Raw genomic sequence first — 6,279 nt, forward strand, 5'->3', positions numbered from 1 at the left:
GGAACAGGAGCCATAGATTGGGTCCAAACCAGAAGAATGTTAAAAACATGCCAGAAGAGAGTTGGGGATTAGGTAATATGAAGGGAAAAGGGCTAGTCCGCCACTGGGCTCTCAGTTCATCTGTGTTTACTAACAGTCATGGTTGGCCGAGGTCTACGTGAAGGCAAGGCCAAAGTTGTCAAAATAATAACTCTACTTGAATACAGACCACACAGTCATGGACTGTCAGAGTAGGAAGTGACTTTAAAAGTAGTCTAAGGTTCACAAGGTCAGAACAGTTGCCTAAGTCACAAATATTTGGGACCAGTCTTCAACTCTCCCTCCTTCCCAGTGGCCTTTTCACTACTTTTTTATGCCACAGTGCACACACAAAAGGTTACACAAGGAGGTGATGCTTGTTGCTAATCTAAGTACTTCAATGCTATTACCCATGAAACCCAGTCAGGAATGTAATATGGTTTTGTACTTTTTGGACATTTTATAATCTGGCATCACTTAGAGAAATAATAATTCATTTTGCAGCACCTGAGAATAGTGAGCAGGAGGTCAACCAGCCAATATTGTGTCCATGGAGATGTGTACGGGATGGTCTGCCTGCCTTTCCCTGGATCCCTCCTCTTTTGTCTCCACCCATCTGCTCAGAATCTGTCCTGTTCTTTTATGAGCCTATCTCCACGGCCCTCTTGATTAATCCAAGAATGGAAACCTGATTCATGTCAGGTTTATTCCCCAGGGTTTTTGAATAGGTGCAAACTGAACCGTGTAAGCCAAGGCACTGTGCGTGTCACATTTCCTTCCATTCAGAGAAAGGTCTAGGGTCCCAATGCCCCACTGAGAGAGGCAAAGACAAGGTCCTAAAACTGAGAAATCCTGGTAACATCTACATGTGGAGGTGAGCTGCCCTGGAATTCAAAAGCACCTCTCCCCTTCAGAGGATGGTCATGCAACCCTTCCTTGGATTCTGTCATCCAATCAATTGATCTTTGGTTTATGCTCATTCAAGTCAAGTTTCTATTTCTTGTCACTTATATGTGGAATCTGATGAACTAAATAAACTGATGAACAAATAGAAACAGAGGCATGGATACATGGAACAGATCGACAGCTGTCAGAGGGAAGGAGGTTGGGGAGCTGGATGAAAGAAGGTGAAAGGATTGAGCAAAAATCACACACACACACACACACACACAATACAGACACAGACAACAGTGTGGTGATAGCTGAGGGGAAGGGGGCAGAGTAGGTGGAGGTGGGCAAAGCAGGGATAAATGTGGACAGAAAGAGACTTTTTGGGGGTGATGGGCATATAATGCTGTGTTCAGATGATGTTTTGTTGAGCTGTACACTCGAAATCTGTATGGTTTTGTGAGCCAATGTCACCCTAATACATTCAATAAAAAAGAAATGATCCCAGACTGCACTTTACCCGTGGGGAAATAAACACAAAGGACATTACTGGGTCAATTGTCAAAACTGGACAACAGACAGTGGACTGGATAAAAGGATTTTATCACTTTAATTCACTGCAGTTGGTAACTGTGCTATGATTATCAAAAGCATATTTGATTTTAGGAGCAAAGAGGCATGATGTATGCAAGCTATTCTCAAGTTGTTCACAAAATATTTTATATATATGTACACACACACACACACAAATACATACATACACACAGATAGAACAAATGACCAAGTAGGTGGATAAAAAGGCAACAGTAGTTGAATCTGAGTGGAGGGTACACAGGTGTTCTTGTTCTATTTTAAAACCTTTTCCTCTATATTTGAAATTATAGCCAGCCAAAATGTTAATAACACTGCAAATGTGGTGCAGTCTATGTCCCCAGACACAAATCCAGACCTGTGATGGGCGGCAGATTCCACACCTGGGTAGGGCCATCTCAGCTTCAGGTTTTGCTATTTGGGCCCAGTAGTGGCGCAGCAGGCTGGGCTGCTCATTCCTCTGCCTTGCCTTTGGTGACTTTCTCCTCTCCAGGATGTTTGTTTCAATTAACCTCCAGGTAGCAGAGTGTGACAAAGTCCAGCTCTGTGCCAATAATAAAGCCTGGCTCTGGAGCTGCACAGCCTTCAAAAAATTGTAAATAAACAAGAGGCAGGGAATTGCCTTTGATCTGAAAAAGGGTTAGTTAGATATTCTAGGGTGATGGAAACGAGAGTTGTTTGAAATTTCATGGGCCCTTACAGGTGATTTAGAGGATATGATACTGTCCAATATCAGCAGATATCAACTGGGCAAAAAACACATCTAAAGACTAAATGTATGAGGAAGAATTGTTTTTTAAAAAATTCAGTGTCTTAGACCCCAGGACTTCAGTGATCCTCATGTTTAAGTGAACAATAACAGGATCAACATATATCCAAAAGTCCTTGAGCTTCTAAAGATTCTGGCTACTGTTTCTGCAGGCCTTCCTTTCATCGCTGGGACACCTAGAGCTGAGAGAGCTATGCAATTGCCACATGCCCAAGCTAAAGGGACAGCATCACTGGTTATCAGAGTAGGGTCTCCAAACAGCAGTGTCAGAATCACCCAGGAATTGAGGAATGCAGATGACCAGGCCCCAACCAGACCTGTCAAATCAGAGCTCTGAGTGTGTTTTCACAGGCCCTTGGCTGATCCCAACACACTGCAGTGTGAGAGCCAGGGGTTCGTCTCATTCCTCAGTTTTTATTTTCATTGGAATGTCAATTGTTTGAGGAGGAAGATGTTAATCCAGCTCTATCACTCCCTATAACCTTGGGTAGATCAAGACAAATTGTTGGGCCTTATTGTAAATTTAGGAAATTTGATCAGAAGACTTGTTTTTTATTTCTCCTTTTTTATTATTTTGTTTATTCAAAATTACACCCAACTGAATTTATCTAATTTGAAGGGGTTCTCAACCTTGCTGCCAAGTGATATGTCAGAATTTATTCGTTTACTGATCTCTCAATAGGCAAGGATTCAAGGAGCACATTGAATTATTTGTGGAAAGGCATGTGGGAGGAGGGTGACACATGAGGAAACCCCTAGGTCCCCTTTTCCTGCTCAGGGTCTGGTGGGGCCCATGCTTAGAGGGACGGGCTCTCTGGCAAAGAGCAATGCTTATATCTCATGGTCTGGTGTGTAGTAAATGCTCAGTAAATACAGTGTGATGAGTCAATCAGTGCACTACTGATAAAGGGTTGTTATATTGCTTCCATGAGAAAAGCAACATTTATGCTAAAACTTAACCTATAAACCAGAACTATCTCCATAGGCACTTTTCAAGAGCTCCTGGTCTTTCTGTAGATACTCTGCTTCCTCTTCAGGGTCACAGCCAACAGACAATGAGATCAGGATAGTGAAACATGGTGAAGTGGGACAGGTGGATGCAAGCTTCAGATGCTCATGTGCCAGTTGCTTGGTTCTCTGCCATATCCATGACCAGGCATGCATTCCTACAGAACTTGGATGCAGGAATCATGAAAAGGCCTTGGAAAATCTAAGTAGCAAGGACCAAACTCAAGTCTGGAAATCCCCAGCACCAACAACCTCACCTTTATTGAGTTTCTTTGACCGGTCCCACTCTTTGAGTTCAAATTCTTACATGGTAAGTGAATCCTTTCTTGAGGGTGACCCTTTAATCACCAGGAGTCCCAGGATCTCATGTGTCCATAATGAGCACAGTGAGAACAGAGGGACTGAGAGGAGTTAAGACTGCCTTCACTGCTGAGATCTTGCACTGATCTGCGTTAGCATCTCAGGTCCTGGACGCCCAGTCCTGCCTCTGCCTTCGTGTTCAAGGTGACCATTCCTAACACAGATGTGTATTCTGACCCCTTCAAGCAGATCAAGAGAAATGAAGATTTATGAGACTACACTTTCTGTAGCTAGCCAGCTCTGTTTGCTAAATGCGTCTGGTGTCCTGGTGATGCTTTTGTCTCCTGCACAAAAGAAAAGTGCTTTTAGTGAGAGGGAAACAGATGTCCACAGGGGGAGGGACAACCTGGGCCACTGGTTGCCTCAATTCCCCATAAGAGCCTCATGTTTTCAGAGTTCACTGAAGCCAACACAGTTTGGCAAACACCTCAGATGTCTTCAGTTCAGATTAGAAAAAAACATTTCACTGCTGTTTAGTTATTACATTTAAGCTTTGTGAATCTGCTCAAACACGTATCCCTTTGTTTAGGCAAAACTATGAGAACTATTCATTTACAGAGGTGGTGTTTTAAACTTCTAAACTGAGAGATTATGTTTTGTAGACACCTCATACAAAGGTTTTTGGGTGGGGTATGATGGTTGTCAGGCAATTCTTTCTTCCATTGGTCACTTTTCATCAAATATGACAGCTGGTCTTAAGCCCGGCTTTTAAAAGTTCTTAACGGTCACACACATGGGGAAATAGCCCTCTGCAAAGCCACTGACCTTCATAGCCTTCAGAAGACAAGGCACACTCATGAAGGCAGGATTCAGTAGGCAAGAATATGTCAAATTGAAAAATTTAAGTTTCTTAGTGCAATTACATTAGTCCATTATAAAATACCAAACATGGCAAAGCAGGCTTTATTACTTCTATTGCCATAAACTGAACACGTGTGATTAAAACCTTCCCACACCATGTTGCCTATGCCTCTTCACTATCTACAACCATCTCTCTAGGGCAGTTCTCAGCCCACCCACGGCCCCTCACTGGCACCCCTGCCCTTGGCCCTCTGCTGTTGATTTAAGGGTGTGGCTGCTACTACTACAAAGCCCAGCCCCTCTCAGTCTCCCAGTGAAAGCACTTTGAGCCATCATCCCTGGGGTGAGAGCTTTCCCACTCCTTCTTTTGTGCTCTCTTCCTTTCAAGTTGCTTTTTCTGTCCACCTCTTTCTGGCACATATGTCCACTCCCAGGTCCAGAATGTCTCTTAAGAGGCATGAACTTTTGCCTCCATTCCCTCCATTCAAACACACTTGTCTCATTGCTTTAGGACCTGCTCAACACAAAACAATCTACTAACCAAATTTGCTGTAAGATTGGAACATAGTGACTGAGAGGGGCAGATCCAGGTCCTGTGAGGCCTGAAGCTTCACAACTTGAGGGGCCCTCTGTAAGAAAAAGAATACAAGTGAGGTGTGAAAGTGACATTTATTTAAAAGGAGAAAAGAAAGCCAAGCAAAATGAAATCCTTGGTGGTTCAAGTCACTTTCTTCCGAGACCTGGTTGACAGATTTATCAAAAATGCTTCCTAGAACTGCTTCCTGTAAACATCCTGGCCTCCCCAACCTGCCCAGAGCAGTTGAGAGTTACAGGGGGGCTGGAGGCCAAAGTTTTATCAGCTTCACTGAGAACGCTCCTCTGGTGGCAAACAGAGGGTGGGCTGGGTTGGCCAGATGTACCTGGTTTTGAATCCTGGCTCCATCCTCCACTCAATCATGGAGATGTCTTAGAAAACAATTTCTCACTTTTAACTTTCCTCATCTGACAGTACACACTACTCCAAAGTTTGTGGTGAGAGCATGTATGTAATTACTTGATGACATTTGGTACTGACACCTAGTAAATGATTAACTGTTAGTAATATATTTAATTAAATGAATATATAGACAGATGTCTCTTGGCCAAAAATTTGGTATTTCCAAAATTCATCTATGGAGTCTCCCAAATAATTGATTTTACTTAAAAATGATAAAAACAAAGCAACAATGGAAACACCAACAATAACACCTTTCAGAGAAAAATCCACCAATTCTTCTTGAAAAGCATTTTGGTATTAAATAAGCCACAGCGTAACAGAACATCTTTTTCTGCACAGACATTGCATGTCACAAATAGCGTGTAACAGTGACGCATCTGGAGGTGACGTTGCACACAAATGATGTGACCCTACCCTGGGACAAGAGCTTTCCTTGCCATAACACCATAAAGTCTATTTTTCCCCAACTTCTCTGATTCCTTCAGCGATTTCCATTACTTAGAACAAAAAACTGAAATTAAATCTAGGGGAAGTAAGTGGTGTGTAAAGTGTGAGAGGAGAAGATTGCCTTTGGGCTTTATTTAAGGTTTTGGCTTGGGAGGTTGTTTCTAAAGGATAACAGGGGTCTGCTGACTGCCCCACCCCTGGCTGAGATCTCACGGGGGCCTGACCAACGCCAGCAGGAGTACGTGCTGGGAATTTTTGCTGCCTTGGCAAATCCAGGACGCTGGGGAACTAGGTCTGTGTGCCCAAACCAAGGAGGTGGGAGAAGAATAGAGGTGAAAAGAGAGAACTGGCTCCAACCAGCCCTCCGGAGTGGGCTCAGGGCCTTAGCATTCTATGAATT

The sequence above is a fragment of the Phyllostomus discolor genome, chromosome 3 (genome assembly GCF_004126475.2).
Source record: "Phyllostomus discolor isolate MPI-MPIP mPhyDis1 chromosome 3, mPhyDis1.pri.v3, whole genome shotgun sequence".
Classification (NCBI taxonomy): Eukaryota; Metazoa; Chordata; class Mammalia; order Chiroptera; family Phyllostomidae; genus Phyllostomus; species Phyllostomus discolor.